The 19,792-nt window shown below is 40.1% G+C and overlaps 1 protein-coding gene across 17 annotated transcripts in view; it reads left to right on the top strand.

Moving 5' to 3' along the window:
* The window catches only part of PLCB4 (phospholipase C beta 4), a 216,932-nt gene that overhangs the window by 13,715 nt on the left and 183,425 nt on the right, over positions 1-19,792 (top strand). For 14 of the 17 annotated variants that reach the window (XR_012628365.1, XR_012628366.1, XM_074864405.1 and 11 more), the window contains one exon: positions 9,800-9,856. The exons of 2 other annotated variants lie outside the window; for them this stretch is intronic. The gene's annotated coding sequence lies outside the window, so the exon portion shown is untranslated. Of the gene's footprint in view, positions 1-9,799; positions 9,857-16,900; positions 16,920-19,792 lie in introns of those variants that run through there. One more of the 17 variants, XM_074864414.1, reaches the window with a different exon arrangement.

Genomic DNA, 19,792 nt, shown 5'->3' with positions numbered 1-19,792 from the left:
CATGATATCTCTCCCTTGTCCCCCATCCGGGCAGAGGATGGGGGGTGCAGACAGTCCTCCGCTTCTTCCTCCAAGGCAGGGTAAGCACTCTTCTGCATTCTTCCCCCTGTTCCACGTGGCGTCCCTCTCACGGGAGACCCTCCTCCACAAGCTCTCTCAGCCGTGAGTCCTCCCCACGGGATGCATTCTTCTTGAGATGCTCCGGCATGGGTCACTTCCGTGTGCTGTAGTCTGAACTACAACAGCAGGGGCTGCTTCTTCCCACAGAGTCCCGGGGGTCCTCCACAGGCCGAAGGGCAATCTCTGCGCCTCCATGGGTGGCAGGGAGGGCGGCCCTGCCGTCTCACCACGGGATACAGGGGGGCTCTCTGCTCCAGCACACCTCTCCCCTTCCTCCTTCTTCCTTCCTCTGACCTCAGTGTTCACAGAGATGTCCTTCTCCAAATGCCTCCTCAGAAGTCCCAACCCCCTCTCAGGTTGCTGCCCTTAAATATGTGTTCGCAGAGGTGTGGCCACCATTGCTAATTGGCTCAGCCTTGGCCAGAGGCAGGTCCCACTTGGAGCTGGGAGATCTTTCAAGAACCTTCTTATGGGGGACACTGCTGTAGCGGCCTCCCCAGCTACCAAAAACCCTGCCACAGAAACCCAGCACAGCTTTGCAGGTGAAATACTTCATTTGGCTTCAGAACTGTATTCGACAGTATCCTATTGGCTGTACATCCGATGGGACTCCAATTATTCCTTCCAAAGTGAAGTGTATATCCACAAAGTTGTCTCAAGATGCAGATGCTTCTGACTGTAGCACTAGGATGACATGTACTTGCTAAAAATGCTCTTTTTCAGAAAAAACAGCCCCCTAGTTTGTGAGATCACATGTCAAAGACTTGCATTTTTTTTCAGGATGGAGAGAAATTGCCGGAATTGTAGATGACTGTATTGAGGCTGATATAATTTCTTCAAAATTAATTTTTCGCTCAGTTTCAGCAGAGCAAGGAGTGACTGTTAGGACACATTTGATCCTCTAGAAGGTGTGGTAATGTTACTGGGTTAGAATATGTAACCTTTTGTGACACAGGAGGGATAGGGGCCTGGCCGCTGAAAGCTCTTTCTTTGCTGTTTGATATGGGTTTGGTAGTTACACCATCTAGCCTCCATCCCCCCTCTCTGTATCTTTTGGGCATAGGCATGTCAGGCTGTAGTGGACTTTTAAAATCAGATTTCTCTGTTCTAAACCAGGACTTGGGTTAAATACAGTAAGACACACACACACAAAGTGTTCTGATTGTGGTATTTTTTCAATGCATATCTTAAATGTCATGATAATGCCTGACATGAAGGCTCTCATTGTCTTGTGAAAAATGAGGTACACAATAGCCTTCAGCAGTGCACATCAGAACAATGTGCATACTTCTAGCTTAGCCCTTAAAGTATGAACTAAAGTACAGCACAATGTAAATGTCAATTCAGGAATGTTAGGTAGGTTTGGTATGATCCCTTAAGGATTCTTTCTTCATGTCCTAAATTGCAGGGTTTCTGGGGCAGGAACTATCCTTGCATTATTTATTTTATGGCATTTATTACAATGCAGCCTTTATATATATGTGGTTTTTTTTGTTTTAACCTGACTGGTGCTCATTTGCTGATACCTCAGATGAAAGAATACACTGCAACACGGTGTTTTTAATTAGAATATATATACAACACCGTTTAATGCAAGTTAAAAAGAAATGGCATTCATGTTTAATGTGCTGAAGTGTCTAATGGTATAAAGCAGCTTTCAGACAATTTGATATCTTTTTATATTCCAATTGTTGAGACCTTTTTTTGTGTGGTAAGAGGAGTTTTCAGAAGCCTGCAGTGTATGTGTTAGCAACAGGGATTCTGGTAAATTACTTCTTGACCTTGACTTGCAAATCAAAATGTAGCAAATCAGGGGCATGGACATACTATACCAGGACAAACTCCCAGGAGTGCAGCTTAATGTATGGAGCAAGGCATTGCTCATACAGCTTAGATTGATGTGTCCTGCAGTATTAGGGGCCCTTGTCTTTAATACCCTTGTTATGGAACAGATCCAGTTTTGATTTATAGCCCAGCATTAGCAAAGTTTCATTCTTTTCAGTTTTAGAAGTATAGTCTGATAGAGGATATTTATCAAATAGTCTTTTTGCATATAATCTTTGACACCCGTCTTCCAGCAAAAATTTCAGTGTGCTTCTTAGTGTTATTTCTAGGTAGGAGGATTCCCTGTGTAAACCTTTAAGTCAGAGCATATAACTCAGGAGTGCCTTTTTTTTTTTTTTTTTTTTTTTCTTGGCAACTGTGTGGAGATAGTCTGAATCAGCAAGGCTTGCTTAAAGGGACACTCAAGTCAAAACCATATGTGTGTATAAAAATTTTTTTTTTAATGACGTGAAATAGCTGCAGACATCAGGCCTGCCACTGAACATCCCTGTCAGTTTTAAAACTAATTTATATGGGTTGTGTTGTTTCTGTTTTCTCTCTTTCTTTTTAGTTCTGTGAAAGGCAACAAAGAACAAACCCTGAACAAACTCGACTGCACAGTTGGATGAGAAAAGAAATAGAAGAGACTGTACAGAAATTGCAATCTAATATACAAAGCATAGATCTAGAAAGATGTTTCAGCTATGCTAAAAATTATTTTACACTTTGCAGTCTTATAGTACTCAGTGATCTAATAGTGGTTCTGGAATATTTTTCAGGCGTTGTACATACTTGTTAAAAATGCTTCTTCCTCCAAAGAATTTATAACACCAGTATAGGAGGAGCCTAGAGCTGAACACAATTTTTAGTATTCAGGCACCAGTATGTAAGTGTGAAACAATTCTAATTATATGTGGTAAAGATCAGCCTGAAAATTCAAGCTGCATGTTTTAATAGTTTTCGATCGAGTGGGACTTCAAAGTTATCGACTTCCCTTTAAAGTGTAAATTTTTACATCGGATGACCTAGCACAGACTAGTACTGGCTACCATCATAAGAGATTTGCTTCAATAAAGCCTGCAGCATCAGGCCCAGGATGTTTGCACAGTGAGGCTCTGTAAACCTCTGTTGCAGATGTGTAATGCTTTGATCTGTTTACTGGACGAATAAAAAAATTAAACCAACGTCTCCCATTTTTTCTTTGGGAGAAACTAGTGGACAGGAAATCTGACTAGCCATATCAGATTTTGCCCCAAGAAATTGCATCTGTTTTAAAAAAGAGGCATTGTACTTACAGCTTAATGTTTAAACTCAGTGTCAGAACGTTATGGCAGAATAATGCAAACCGATAATGCAAATAGTTTTCTTGGGTGGATTTCAACTCCTGTGCTAGTATCTGGTAGAATATATTTACTTTTTTGCATTGAAACACAATGCTATTTTCATCACAGTAATTCCACTTTTAGCTAGGTGGTTGCAGCCAGATTCATAGATAGTAATCAGAATCGTTTTAAAATGTATCTCTGTTTATTACAGTGTAAATTTTTTTTTATACTTTATATTATTCAGTGACTAAACATGTTTACTTTGAACGGGATATGTGTTCTAGGTGGGTAGAGGCAAAATAAAAGTGTGTTTAAGCCAGCTGAAATTTAATTTCAGCTCTGTACATCTTGTTGAGACAAGAAAAGCTGCTGGCATTTAGGCCTTCCAATACGTCATGAAGTGACCAGCAGTCAGATTCTCCTATGGAATTAAAACAAATTGGAAAGCAGAGTGAGAAAGAGGAAGAGAGATTTGTATGAATTAAATGTCTATGGCCTGTGGTTTGCCATCCTCTGTTGCTTTTGTTGATAATGTCTGGTTATGTAAACTTCTTCCCACCACCACCTTCTTGAACTTGCAGCAAAGCAGTTTTGTGTGGTGTAACATCTGCTAGCATAAAAACGGTTGTAAATATACTGCTGCATCTTCACTGTGCAGCCCAGTAGGAAGGGAAGAAGGGATGGAAAGGAGTGTTCTCTAGAAGCACAGATGGCTTCAGTAATTAATAATGTTTTGTAAAATAGCTTAAAAACACCCCCCCATGATTGCCAAAAAAGGGACTGTATGAAAAAGCTGAGTGCATCTATTTGGTACATTTGGAAGAGTTTGCTACCATTAAACTTCCCTGGAGGAACATATCTGATATGATCAGCTCTCCTATGTGTTATGGGACAAAGAGCTTTGGATAAAATGGCATGCCCATTCTGTGTTTATTTTGCACTGTGCAGTGTATCTTGCATTATAACCAATATGTAATTATCTCAGTCAATATTCAAGGGGAAAAATAATGCTGCTTAATCCCTTTCTCTTGCTGTTATGGAGGACTGGGATAGTAAAATTGTAGATCAGAACATGCTGTGTTGGAGTTGCTGGCCTACATTTCAAAACATGAATGCCAAGAAACAAGCTCCCAGTGTCTGGAACACAGGGCACATCCCAAAAAGAGTCACTGAGCTGCAGTAGGATTTCTGTGATCATGCTGAGCTTTCCCTGGAGACTTTAGATAATTGCATTTTATCTTAATGATTCAAAGTACTGGCAGCTGGTGACTTGCTGGCCTGAAAGGAGGATCCATCCTCTTCCCATCTTCTCACCTGCTGCATGTTCCCCAGTGCCTGCCCTTGGCTGTATGTTGGAGTCTGGGATTGCCTCTTCATTTCTGTTTTCTTTGGATATGGTGAGACACTCCTAAACTTTACTCTTACTTGGAATGCATTTTTTGATGAAAATAATTAATTTCATTGGCCCAGGCAGAGTAAAAGCATTTACCCTTAATTGAACTGGATTCTTTGTAATGCTATAAGTGAAGTCTTGGATTGTTAATGTTTTCATCGGCAATGAGTAATTTTATAGATTGAAACCCTCTTAAACTGCAGCATGATAGTTTTGGTTCCAGAGAATTACTATGGGTGACTGTAAAAATAGAACACTTCCCCCCCCCCCCCCCCCCCCCCCCCAAAAAAAATGACTGTCCTGAAACACAGACAAAACTACCTGCAGAAACTTTAGGATAGTATATAGTTGTTACATCCAAGATACCCTGAAATTCTGTGACTTAAATTGCAGATTGTGTTTGTTAGGCCTGTTATATTTGCATACGATGAGAGTTTGTGGTAACTGTTTTACATTGTGTAAATGCTGCTGCTGTTTATTGCTTGGATTAAATTATGTGGTTTTATCATATAAATATAATTTGTTCGCTGTAAGAAAAAAGTCTGAAAGACTTTATTATTTACAAATAATTTTGAAGGGTGCACTTAACAATTGATCGATATGCTTTTCATAAAGTAGAATTTCTGGGCTCCAAATTATTTAGATTCTCTGGAAATAGTCTGCCTGTTTCAGGAATTCAGTGTGCTGAGTCTTGCTCAGCAAACACCACGTACTTTTACTTTTCAGTTTAGCTATATGCACCCTGATCCTGAGACTTGACTCATGGCTGAATGGCTGGAGTCAGAGGTAGGACTGGTATTTCAGTGTGTATTGTGTGTGGCCCTAGCAGCAGGTTGTATAGTCTACTTGTTCAATAAGTTTTGGACTTAATTCAGTGAAGCAAAACGCAACAGTCCTTAATAAAAATGTATGTATTTTATGAATGTTATTTTCATCATGGTTTTCCTTTGGCACAAATGGATTAAATGTTGTCTGGGGTTTTTTTTACTGTTTCTGAAGTTACTGACCAATAACTGTGTCCAAATGTGTATTTAGCGGCTTCTTTTGTCTGTGTCCATGCATCATATTGTCCAGTTTTTATTTATTTGGGAACAGGCAACCACATGCCTCAGAGTCAGTGCCATCCAGGTGAGTATCAGTGAAGAAAAGGTGCAGAGTTATCTGGCAACCGAAGAGGCTGCTGATCTTGTGGATTAGTATGTGAAACGCTCCAGAAAGATATACCAGAGGCTCAAATTATGTAATGCTTTGAGCAGGAAGCCACTGAATTGTGTGCAGAGTGTGTCACCAGCAACAGACTGATGTCCCTGGCAAGGCTCCACTCCAGGAAGGAGCTGAGGTTTCTCAAAGGCTTCAAATGAGAACGAACGATTTAACAGCGTGGCCCTTGCTAGAGCAGCTTGCCCCATTGAAGGCAGGAGCTGGCAGCACACAGCCTCGCTGCCTTCTGTTAGGAGGCAGGGTGCTGACATAACATTGTTTTGGGAAATGTGGTTTCCCATCCACAAGTGTGTACCAGCTGGCACCATCTTATCAAAGACCTACTGTTAAAGTGATTTTTTTTTTTTTTTCCCCCCCCCAGGTTTTTTTGTTTTGTGTGTTGGTGGGTGCTTTTGTGTTTTTCTGAGTTTGGTTTGTGTTTTTTTTTTTTCCCAGATCCTGAAAAAAAATTTACAAAGTAAGAAAACTTTAGAAACTGTGTCCAGATTGCTGTATAGGAAATCTAGGTCTGAAAAATATTAAAAATTGTGTGTCTAAAAATAACTAATAAACAGATAAGCTATGGTTGATGTTCCTTTTTGGCACAAAATGAGTGAAGGTTTCGTAGGTAATGACTGTTTCAGGCCTTATTGACGGGCTGAAATTGTCATGTTTAAGTTAAGTTTCTAATGGTCTTCTTTAAATTGTGTACTTGTACTTTACTTTTAATTATCAAAAATTAATTTAATTATAAAAATCAGGCAAAAGGTCCTTATTGGAATTCTAAAGTTTCAGTCTCCCCGTGGGTAACTCAAGGAGGTGCTCTTCATTTGTAGCCAAGCGTCCATAGATGGACAGTTATAGACGTCTAGAAGTGTGTTCCTGTCGGGTCATTCTCCCTGATCATTTCATAGAACGACAGGTGAAAAAGAAACTTTTATGTTAGATCCCTGTTGATGAAAATTTGTCTTCTGCTTTAAAATAAAAATAAAAGAAAATAACCTGTTGTCAAGCCTGAAATCTTGATGAAGGCTGTCCATCCTTTTGAAGGATTATCATGATTTAGCTGGGGGTTTTGAAAAATGAAGTCCTTTCCTAGTAGGTTACTAAGGGGTTAAGTCACATGGAGAGAGAGAGAGGAGGGGGCAACCCATAAGGTATATTTGAGGTGATAGGAAAGTTCAGGTGACTAGGCAAGAAACAAGTCTTGCCTTACTGAACAGTAGTTAACAAATTTGTGTTGTGGCCAGTGATGAACATTGGAACTTCAGAATTTGATGCCTCAACACCAGGTTAGATGTTCAGTTGCACTTGAGATCCTGTGGTTAGGTGTGCAGGAAGTGAGGAACATAAAATTAATGATCCTCTGCAAAAAAGTAGGTATCAAGGTACTTAAGACCAGCTTATTCAAAAATTTAAAAATTACCGAATTTAAAAATTTTTTAAATTTTTTTTTCTTTGGAACAGGAGAGAAATTAAAATTGTAGAGTTTCTCTATTTTAGCCTTTAGAACTAGCTGTGAAATAAAGGCTAAACGTGAAGCTGCAGCTGCTGCCCATTACCCCTTCAGTGGTTAGGTTACTGGGAATTACGGATTGCTCAGTGTTTCTGCCTCTGTAACTGAGACTTGACTCTGGCTCTAAGTGTTTCCCTCAAAGAATTTGCAGTCTTAGTAAAAGGGCCATTGGAGATTTTGAACACAAACAAGCTTCTGAAGAAATACTTAACTGGTGAAAAGAAAAAGGCTTTTGGTATTTGCATAACTAAAAAGAAACCGATTTTTTTCATTAAATTATAAGATTGTACTCATCTGTTTACATGGAACATGAGAAATTTCAGAGCCCAATGGCGATTTTACCCAGAAAGCTGTAAATGATTAAAACTAGTTGAGAAACAGATTCTGTTTCTGTTATGTGCATTAGGTATGGCATGATGCTACTGATTCCAGTGGAGCTGTGCTCGATTTTACGCTGATGTAACCGTGTTGAAATTTGACCACAATCTGCAAGAGAACGAAAATATCTGAGGTGTATATCTCATTGCAGGCTAATAGAGTGGCTTGTATGCTTGAAAATATTTTTGTAATGTCTTTGTTTTTCCAACAGAAACATGTTTTGAATAATGAGTTTATTTTAGCATTCAGTTGGCTTCAGTTGACCCCAGAAATAAGTGTAAGGACACTTTTGTGTGCAGTTGTGAGGTGGCCGAGACCCAGTGATGTCTTGTCATGTAATTATGAGCTGCTGAGGCCAGCCTGAAAGTGCACTAGCAAAATGAGTTTGAGACATTAAAAAAAAAAATCAAAAGCACTGTGTAGTCTTTTACTAGACGAGCACACTGTCAATATTTAATGAGAACAAAGTACCTAGCCATCATCCCTCTCAGAGTTGCTATTTATGTTTTGGAAAAACTTATGTTTTAATGGAAGTTTTTGGCAACTTTGGGAGAATTCAACAGAACAGCAAACTATTTTCTTTAACTGCTCTCATTGCTGTAGTTGTGATTGCCATAGTTCTCAGTCCCTCTAGTATACTACTTGGGGCGTTTAATGCACCGTGAGTTTTCAAGGCAAGCGCTAGACCTACGACATGCTCTGACCTCTCTTGGCTGAGACACTTGTTTTCTAGAACCATTCTGTTTCTTACCTTGCTGAGACTTTTTCCTTTTTATTTCTTTTCTTCTGTACCTCATAAAACTGAAAAGGTGTTAGTTCAGATTTAATCCTGAGTATGCGCCTAGCGGATGCTCTGAATTTTAGGCTGCCATTTATTTTACTTTAAAGGAAAAAAGATGAAGCTTAATGAAAGAGCAGAAAATACAGCTTCTGTCCTAGTGTGCAGGAGCTCTTGATAGAGATTCATTTGAAAGAGCTGCAGTTAATTTCATATTATTTTCAGTGGCGAACACACATGTTATGTTTTTCTTTTAAAACATCTTATACATCAATTTCTAATCTAAATTTGGATTTGACTTAATATTTGAACACACTTTTGACCTTTTCATTCCAGTTTCTGTATATCTGCTGCTTTGCTTGTTGAGTGGCTGTTGTGCTCATATCCATTTTAAGCTCTTATATAAATGACTTAAATACAGAAATCAATTGGTTTTGTGCATTTTTAAAAAAAGGGGAAAAACTAACAATAGCAAAGCAGTTGGTATTATTGATACAGGTGTGACAGCCACAGGATCTGTACAAGTGCTTCCTCAGAGGAAGCTTGGGAAGAGGTCAGCTTTTCCTTGAAGCACTCAGCTTTATGATGCACAGAGTATATTGTGGAAGATGAAAATACTGCTATGTCAGTGGGACCCTGCTGTGACCCTGTCTCTGCCCTGATGTCTGGAGCTGAGGCAACGCTGTGAATCCCTTTCCCCACTTGTGCTGCCAACCCCTTCCCCACACAAATAGGGGGAAAGACAGAAGAAGTGGACATCAGTGAATTAGCTGATGCTTTCATCCTTCTAAAGTGTTGGCAAAAGCAATGGGAGAAGTATGTTTTAGTACTAACAGTGTTATAATTTACTTTTTACTTAATCAGGCATCTCTCATCCCAGCTTTATATACCTCAGAATATAATGGGTTTTTTTTGCTCTGCTCCTGACACTGCTCCATTCTTGGTCTCCATTGTGTAGGATTACTCGCTGGTTTTAAATGCTTGGAAGAGTGGGTACCACATGTTAGTTTCACCTGGAGCTATGATGCTTTTGCGTATATAACAGACAGAAGAGAATTTCAAAATAAAATGAACTTCAAACAAAAACTCATTGAGTGTGCAATATTTATGCTTGCTCTAGTGTACATACTCTGATCCATAACGAGAAATTATTTCTGGGAGAAAAATAAGGTCTTGAAATAGTTCACTGTGTTTTTATTAGGTAATTAAATATTAGTATGCACAATTAAGCCTTTTCTTTTCTTTCTTTTTTTTTGGGGGGAAAGGAGGACATTCTCTACAATGGAAATGTCTACAGAGTAAAAATTTCTGATTTTCAAAAGGTATGTGGTTTTCTGTTCTTTTAACATTTTCATTTTTTTACTAATTATTTACTTAAGTTTAAAATGCTTTAATGTTTCAATGCTGCAATGTCCATATTAGTAGAATGAGAAATGTATTCTGAAAAAGCAATGGTTGGAGTTCATGAGAGAAGTTATTAGAAATGTAGGTTGTAACTGCAAATTCAGTGTGCTGTGGTCTCCTGAAAACCAGATACTCTGGCACTAAGAAAGAAGTGTGTGTGTGAGAATGATCAGTGACACAGATGGGGGTATTCTGGGTCCTCAGTGGCCTCAACTTTTTGTAGTAGCCTAACATTCTGGGAGGTAAGGGTGATAATGTGGAACCATTCTTAACACAGCTGCAAAGGCAATTTGAGTGCTCTAGTCTCTGTGTGATTCCAGCAGATTCTTCTCACCTCAGATTTGTGGAAAACAATTTCTTTTAGGGTTTTTGGTGGTGTGTGGTGTTTTTTTTTTTTTTTTTTAATTCTCAGGATTGGGTCACTTGCACACTAATTTACGTTCACTCCATACATACTCCTAGTCTGAGTATCCTTGTCTTCCAGAAGCACCAAACTGGCACAAAATTCCACTTGCTTTAGCATCCAGGCCTTGAGAAGGCTCAAAAGAGTTGTTGAGGCAAATGCTTTTTTCTCACTAATACTGAGCGAGACCTCAATTTTGCCCTGTTGGTCAAGCCATTCAGTTTAGCTAAAGTGGGTTCTTTGATGTCTGCCCTTACTGCAGAGGAGCAGAGCACTGCACATGCAATTTGAGTCTAGAACTTCATGCACTATTCTTTCTATTGAAATTTTTGTAAGTGACTATGATGAGACAGTGTATTTACTTTTTGTTGTTGTTCATATAAAAATGTATTTAAATTCACATCAGAATTCCCTGATATAATATGAGATGATATCTTGGATGAGGATTACAATTGCAGATAGATCTCCTCTAGAGGGATCTTTTGCAGGAAAATTTCAATGCAGAAAAGGTCATCGACACCACAGGGTATGGTTGCGTTGCTTGTCTAGAATTTTAGAGTTAGAATTAACAGTATAATGATTGTAGGCAGTGCTTTATGTACGTATAACCTTGGCATTAGTCAGTAAAACGCACTTCTGTTTTCCTTGTTTTTCACTTTTTGGTTGTTGGTTTATCCCAATGCTGTACACCACAAGGATTTGGGAATTTGCTGCACTGTGACCTGGTGTTCTATCACAATTGGTTTGTTTATTTGTAACTGATAAAAATAATACTTCTGTGGGCACAAGTACAGTTTGCTAAAATCATTAGACAAAAATTAAACCTACATTGGCCAGAAATAGCTTTCTTGGAAAGTAGAAACTACTGTAAATATTTTTAGAGCAAAAGTCTGAATACAGATGGTGCTAACTTCTTATCCAGGTGTAAGCAGTAGAACTTGTACTAGAGATTTAGAATGAAATCACACCAGTGACAGAACTGCTGGGATAATTGGCTCATTTGTTAAAAAAGTAGGGGATGAATCAGTTTACCTTGAATAGCTATTGCATTTGAACATCTTGCATGCTTTTAAAATAAAACTACATAATAGAGGGAGAAGCTACTACGTATGGAGTTAGGTGAAGGAAGTTAGGGATGTTGCTTTTCATTATCCACTTGGACCCATTTTTAACCATTTAAACATAGCATGCATAAGGATGTGCTGTAGGTTTTACATGCCATCTTCAAAGTCAAAGACTTCAAAAACTTTTGGAACAAAGGAAAAGCAAATTCCAGAACTTCTGAGTTTACATCAAGTAAATATGAAGAGAATTTGGCTCAATAACAAAACAAAAATAGCCCCAGGCAGTCACAATTTGTACACTCAGTTTTAGGGTCTGTGAGCAGCGTAGCGTAGTTAATACTAGTTACAGTGAGAATGCCTGGGAGAGGGTTTTTTGGGTAGCAAGCATGCTAAAACATCATATTATTAAAGATAAGTGAGACCATCATGCATTATTGTCTGTTGCATTACAGTGTGATTCTAGACAGTATTTCCTCAGGAGATAAGGTCAGCCAGTGTGTCCTTATAGGTTTATTCTGTTTACGTAGTGGTGGGAGGACAGGGGTGTTCAAATGGGAGATGTTGCCTTTGTCGTAACACATTATTACCTATAATCACACTCCCTTTGATGCCATCAGGAGCTACAGGAACTTTTTGACCCCTTTCCTAATCTTAAAGAGATTGAGCTGAAATGAGAACTAGCCAAAGAAAACCTTTTTAATAAACTATGGTTTCCAACACTGTTGGAAGGAAGAAGTGCTGAATCCCTGTCAAAGTTTGTATTGTTCACTGGGCATTCCTAACTGGAATAATAATTAAAACAATGTACAGATCATCACAGTTACCTCATTGATTTTATTCATCACCACTTTTTAGTTGACTTTTATGGAAGTGAAATAAGATCCCTGTGGTATTTTTACAGGTTAGAATTGCAGAAGTTTTTGTAGATGAACGGACAGATTATTTGGCATGTGTATTTTTGATGAAATTACCTGTGCTCTTGTGTGGGTTCTCGTGTGTGACTGTATCTCTGATGGGGAGCTAAGAGCAGCATTCACCCTAGCCTCATTATTAACCCGAAGGGGATTATTAGATATCACTGTATCTTGTGCTTAATAAGAGCCTGTGTTAATCCTAATTATGTGATTGTGTACTTTGTAATTAAAAAAAAGTATATTTACATGGAGAGATGAGGAAAGGCCTCAGTCTCTGATTTGGCTACAGCCCAGCCTCGTGGAAAAGAGAGTCTGCTAATAATTTTGTTTAGGATTTAGCAGCACACTGGAGCAGTCGCTGGTTGACTCTATCCTGTAGGCAGACAACAGTTGAATTGGACTGTGGTGAAGGAACACGAACGTTTTTCTCGAAGTGCTGACTCCACCTTGCTTTGAAAAATTTGAAATACCTTCCTCACTGAATGAAGGTGAAGGGAGATGCAAATTAGAGCCATCACCAAAGATAAGTTGAACTGTTAAAAGAAAGTAGGGATTCCTGCTACTAAAACATTGTCCATTAATGTGGTTTAAAGGTGTTATTCAATAACTGGATCCTCAGCCTGGAGTTCATGAGCACCGAATAGACTACTGGCTAGAATCACAAAAGGAGGGCAGCAATATTAGGAGCTAGTGTTAGGTATATTTATCTGTGTGTGTGACTTTCTTTTGTTTCTCTTTTACCTGTTTCTATTATCATAGAATGGTTTGGGTTGGAAAGAACCTAAAGATCATCTGGTTCCAACCCGCCCCCCCCCCCCCCCACCTGTGGCCAGGGACACCTTCCACTAGCCCAGGTTGCTCAAAGCCCCATCCAACCTGGCCTTGAACGCTGCCTTGTTTGCACAGTCCCATCTCTCCGGCCTGTCCAGGTCCCTCTGGATGGCACATCCCTTCCCTCCAGCGTGTCGACTGCACCACACAGCTTGGTGTTGTCGGCAAACTTGCTGAGGGTGCACTCGATCCCACTGTCCCTGTCACCAGCAAAGAAGTTAAACAGCACAGGTCCCAGTACTGACCCGTGAGGAATGCCACTTGTTGCTGCTCTCCACTTGGACATCGAGCTGTTGACCACAACTCTTTGAGTGCCAGTTCCAGCCAATTCCTTATCCACCAAGCGTTTCATCCATCAAATCCGTGTCTCTCCAGTCTAGAGACAAGGATGTCCTGTGGGACAGCGTGAAAAGCTTTGCACAAGTCCAGGTAGATGATGTCAGTTGCTCTTCCTTTATCCACCAGCGCTGTAACCCCATCATAAAAAGCCACCAAATTTCAGGCAGGATTTCCCCTTAGTGAAGCCATGTTGGCTCTCACCAGTCACCTGATTTTTCCATATGCCCTAGCGTAGTTTCCAGGAGGATCCGCTCCATGATCTGGCTGACCACAGAGGTGAGACTAACTGGCCTGTAGTTCCCTGGGCCTTCTTTTTTCCCCCTTTATAAAATGGGGGTTATGTTTCCCCTTTTTCAGTCAGCAGGAACTTCAGTGGACTGCCACAACTTCTCAAATGCGATGGATAGTAGCTGAGCCACTTCATACACCAGTTCCCTCAGGACCCGTGGGTGCATCTCATCAGGTTCTATAGACTTGCACACCTTCAGGTTCCTTAGATGGTCGCAAACCTGATCTTCCACAGCGGGCAGTTCTTCCTTCTCCCATTCCCTGCCTTTGCCTTCTGTGTCTTGGACGGTGTGGCTGGAGCCCTTGCCGGTGAAGACTGAGGCAAAAAAGTTGTTGAGTACCTCTGGACTGCTTTCTCCATATCACAGGTGACCAAGTCTTCCCTTTCCTCCCGGAGAGGGCCCACATAGTCTCTGTTCTTCCTTTTACCACTGACGTACCTATAGAAGCTTTTCTTGTTGCCCTTAATGGCCCTGGCCAGATTCAATTCTATCAGGGCTTTGGCCTTCCTAACTGATCCCTGGCTGCCACGACAGTTTCCCTGTATGCCTTCCAGGCTATCTGTCCTTGCTCTGCTGTGCAGTCTGTAGTCTTCATTAAAACAAAAGTAGTTTATCTTACTCTTAGAGTTACATTAAGGATAATATCAGAGTACTGGCAGATTCAGGGTCGGAGGTCTTATGACAGAGGTAATGAAAACGGTGTCGTCCTTCTAGGGCATGTAAATAGTGTTTGTCCACCCTGCTGTATATTCCAGACTGAAACCTGTTCATCAAGGGGTCTGTGTGCTCTGATGGACCCTGGCAGGGTGGGGGCAAAGGGAAGAGCAGCTGAACCTCAAGGTGGATAGAGGGTGGGGGTGAAATGATGTAACTTTGTCTTGTATTCAAGATCATCATTAACAGATCACTTAACCATATAGTCTTCCCTTCCCTTTGCGATTACAAAATACACGACTGGCTACTGGCTCTTCTAAAACCTAGGTTCTTCAGTGTATTGAATCACGGAGTCATTCAGGTTGGAAAAGACCCTTGGGATCATCGAGTCCAACCATCAGCCCTACTCTGCAAAGTTCTCCCCTACACCATATCCCCCAACATCACATCAACTGTTAAGTTGAAGCTTAACAGAATATGTCTACTATGATCTTTAGTTGAAGCAATTACTGGTTTTGCTTTAACAGCTGAGGGAGTACTTGGTAGATTTGCATGACTAACTTCACATTTCTGGGGCCTCCAAAATAGCCATATAGCCACGGATGGCATCTTGTAGCTGTGAAAGTACTGCAAGTGCAAACACAAACACTGTTAATGTGGTGCTGCTCACACCAACATACTTGTAAGAATTATCTACTGTAATTTCTAATGTTACGCTGCTTGCTTGCTTTACTCGAAAAGACCAAACCTTGACAAACTTCTATGTAATCTATCTGCTACAATCAGAAGTATTTTGCACTTGTTTCCCTTACGCCAGTGTGGATCTGTGCTAACTCCATCATCACACCTGCTGAGCATATTCATATAAGCACTGACATAACTGAGGATGGGTTTTAGTCCTAAAGTATTTGCTTCCTGGTAATTATATGGCACATGGTAACTGCTCCCAAAATAGAAGTGACACTTTATAGGGGAGAATAAAGAAAAGTTGCCTTCTTGTTAGAGATGAGTGCAATTTGCTCAGATAGCTATTCTCAAAATAAAGAGGTTTTTAATCCCAGCTTTAGTCTGTGTCCTCACTGGATTTCTTCTTACTGTCCCTGATAAGCACAGCAATTAAGATACTTTGTGTGGGTATTCTCCACCTGAGTTTTGCTCTGTAGCATCTGTTTTGGCCATGAATCCTACTAGTGTTTTCTTAATCAGGTCCATTGAATCCTACAGCCTATCTGATTCTTTATACATGTTATCTCTGGCTTCTGGAAATTGAGTTTTCAGGTCTGAAAAGTTATCTGCTGTTCATAAGCAACATGCATAGCTTACTTAAGTGGAGTATACACTGACTTTCCCTTCAGATGGACAATGTTTTCTTTATAAAAGTTCTCTTATTCTTAGCACATTTCTAGGTCAGGAATGCTTAAAATATCTTCTGTCATTAAAACTTGGAGTCAACAGTATAAAACAAAAATAGAGAGGCAAAAGAAAAATAAATGAAGCTTACTGCATCCAGATGAAGCATTGTTTTCCAAACATTCCCTGCTGTCTGTGATCATGTAGTCTTTGTACTTTCCTTTGAAAGACTGTTCTGTTTAATGACAGCGAAATCCAGCGATGTGTAGACCTTTTTGGTGAGAAATGTGAGCATGGAAGGAGCAGAAAGTATATGCTGGCGAAGGTCTCAGACTGGGAAAGGTTGGTGGCTCAGAGAGGAGGCAGAGCTCTGGGAGCTAAAAAGTGATAACAAAAGCATACAGATAATTTATGGCAGTAGTTACTGTCTCAGTTGTCAGGTTCCCTGTAGTTTCACATACATTTGAACTGACACTTCAGATAAGGAAAGTAGTCCCCAGTCTCACTCCCAGCCTTTATTTTCTTGTCCCTGGATGCTTGTTCACACCAAAAGCCTGTGTAAGTAACTAGTGAATCAGGTAACTGATCTGGCTGAAAAGTAGACCTGCTAAGTAAAATTCTAAAAAGTTATTTTTAACCCAGAGAACAGAAGGCTCGGGGAGACCATATTGTGGCCTTTCGGTACTTAAGGGGAACTTGCAAGAAAGGTGGGGACAGGCTTTTTAGTAGAGCTGGTTGTGACAGGACAAGGGGTAATTCTTTTAAACTAAAAGAGGATAGACTTAAACGAGATACAAGGAAGACATTTTTTACCATGAGGGTGGTGAAACACTGGCACCGGTTGCCCAGAGAGGTGGTAGATGCCCCATCCCTGGAAGCATTCAAGGCCAGGTTGGACGGGGCTCCGAGCAACCTGATCTAGGTGAAGATGTCCCTGCTCACTGCAGGGGATTTGGACTAGATGACCTTTAAAGGTCCCTTCCGACCCAACCTACTCTATGATTCTATGATTTTTCAGGTGAATCAGTTTTCATTTGTGCTGGCAGAGCAGAGGATAGTGGGGAAAGAAAGTGACTGGTGGACTTCTGGAGAGGACTCTTGATGTCTACCAGACTACTGCCTCAAATTGTTCCATGGTAGGTCTGTCTTAAACGATGCCTGAATTTTCAGACATTCTAATGCAGAAAAAGGGAGGAAACAAATCTTGGCTACTGTATATTTTGGTTGGTTGTGACATGAGTTGTCTTGCACTGAGGAAGGTTGTTTTCTTTTTTCTGGGTATTTCTTTGACTGCCTTGTAAAACTTTCCCCTTAAGATTTATTTGCCACTCCCCAGGAAGGAAAGACTATTTGCTTTTTTTCAAAAAGGTATGAGAATGTTATATAAGGAACTAAGCTAAGGTGTTATTTTATTCAAAAATTGTATTTCATCAGTGCCCAAAGTTAGAACCTTGTTCTTTTAAAATGTGCGAAGACCTGGTCTTGTATGCAAAGGTCGACAATGTGGGAAGAAGTGGTCAGAAAATGAGGCACAAAATGACAGCTCATATTGTTAGGCCTCAATAAAACCTGAAGAAAGTGAAGTTTTTGCAAACCATTTTGTTCTGTGCAGGCTCAGCTCACTAAGACATATCGGGTGCTTTGTGGTTTCCCCTCTCCCCCCTTCTTTTTTTTCCTGGGTTGATTTCTTCCTTAGTAGTGAATTAAATCAGCTCCAGGAGGAAACCAGAGCACAAGAATCTGCTCTAACTAACCAGCAGGAGTACACGTCTGGAAATGGAGAGGGTAGAGTAGAAAGGAGTGGAGAGAACTATTCCCTTTCTAGTTTCTCAACCTAAACTCAGATGGCATGACAGTGTGAAAGCTGAAGGGCAGTGGTGGGCGAGGCAGAGACGGTGAGTGACATTCCCATGTTCCAAGGGATTCCGTTACAGACAGGTCAGTGGGAGTTTTGCACTGACTTCAACTGATGCCAAGCATATGAAAAAGAGAGAAATGGAGAGTGAAAGAATAAGCAGAACAATCTGGGAGGTATGGGAGGAGCTGCAAACCCAATGAAGCAAGATAGAAGAAGTAGGAAATGTAACAGTAAAACTATCAGATATGGAAAATACATGTGGTGGGGAAGAAAGCAAGAAGTGATGTGCACAGCTGTGTTTGGGCAAAATTTTTTATTCATTTCTGACTCTCCTCACTCATTCAAACTATCCACCAAGCCCTACGACTGATACACCAAGATTATTTGCCTAGTAGATATGGTCTTTGAAACCAACATGTCTTCTTACGCCACGTAAATAGTGCATTCATCTTTAGCTCTTATTGTTTTCTGGTGAGCCAAGAAGATAATTACTAAATTATTGCCAGAAAATGCATTGTATTTGGAAAGGATTTTTTTTTAGTTTCCTTCCAGTATTTTCAACTTCTCTAAACCCCAAAACTATGGAAAGTTTCACAGGGATGTTTTCTCTAATTACAGTTGTGGTCTTGTTTAGAGGAACAATGCTTGGTTGAGTGTTTAAGAAAACAGATTCTAATCAAAGACAAAACTGTGCATCGTCCTGTGGCTTTCCCAGAACCTGCTTTTGTTCTAGTGTTCATATCTTTATCTGTTGTAATTTTGTTGCTCTTAAAATGAGTATGGCATTAGAGAACAGGGTGTGTGCGTGTGTGAGATGCCTATGGAGTCTGCCCTACTGGCAGCTGTTTACCTAAACAAGTCCTTTTCGATCACCATACCTGTGAAAACTGGAATCTGAGATGGCATATGCTCTTCCACATCAGAACGTTTTCTTGCAGGCAGTGGCAAATCTGTGGCAAATCAAATTTGCATTCAAAGCTTCATTTATAATTATTGTGGTTATTATGATTTCCTCTTTCTCTGTGTACATCCTTTTAATCTACTAAGTGTAAGTTTTCCAAACTCGACAGGTTGCATAAGCCAGAAAAGTAGGAAATAACTCCCAAAAGAACTGCTGCCAGATCTTTGAAGCGCGTATTGAGTTATTGGATCTGAAACACAATGTGTAAGAGTTGCTTTGCCAAGTTTTGAAAGATACAGTATGTGGAGTGATGAGACTGCTGTCTAGGTATTTTCTATAAAACAGAGGGAAAAGACAGAGAAATATGGAATGTTGTTTATTGCTTAACGACACATTCTTCTTTTCAGTTGTTTATATTTTTAACTGTTGTTTCTTCTTTTCAAAATTAATAAGACTTGTTAAACATTACACTGAAAAGTAGCAAGTAAACCTACTTAGATTTCATAACTGCACTTTTTGCTGTTTGATCTATGCCAGACTGAAAATTTGGATTGTAAATAAGATCATTATGAGATCTTTTGCAGTCGGGGTTAGCAGTTGGGAGCACATCTCTGGAGCTGCTGGATATTACAAGTAATTCTTGTGCTGATATATAGACTGCTTTTTCAAGATCTGCCAAGTGCTTTTCTCGGGCATTTGTACATTTGGAAGACTTTGACCATTTATACTTGTTTTGCAGTGAGTGTTTTTATAAATGGTCTGATGATCAGACTCATCTCATACGAAGGAAGCGGTGCTTCACTTAACTCATTAAGCTAGGTCTAGATGGTCAGATGTGTATATCCAGCTCCTGTTTGCGAGCAAGCAGGTTGCTCAGTCTGACAAAAATTCATTCAGTCACTTTCTTCTTGCTGAGCTATATTTTAGCCTTGAGAAAGCAACCCCGTCTTTCCTTCTTTAGAAGACCTTGTGGGAGGAGAAAAGCCAGTTAACCTAGCTATTAAAATATTTGTGGCTAGTATTTGGTTTGAATTTACCTAGGCTGAGCAGCTAGCTCTATGAATTCAGTAGGTCCTTTCCAGCAAAATGGTCAGGTATGCCTGTCTCACGTTAGTACTTGGTTACTCTGTTCAGGTTCTTTCTGAACCTTTCTCTTTGAAAACTAACTAAATCTGTTTTTGTATTTCACCTAGTAGGGTGTGCTTTTGCACATGTTGAGCCTTACATGTAGTCCACTAAGCAATTTAACT

The sequence above is a fragment of the Strix uralensis genome, chromosome 3, assembly GCF_047716275.1.
Source record: "Strix uralensis isolate ZFMK-TIS-50842 chromosome 3, bStrUra1, whole genome shotgun sequence".
Classification (NCBI taxonomy): domain Eukaryota; kingdom Metazoa; phylum Chordata; class Aves; order Strigiformes; family Strigidae; genus Strix; species Strix uralensis.
Note: the sequence above shows the minus strand (reverse complement) of the source record. Positions and strands in the feature narration are given on the sequence as shown.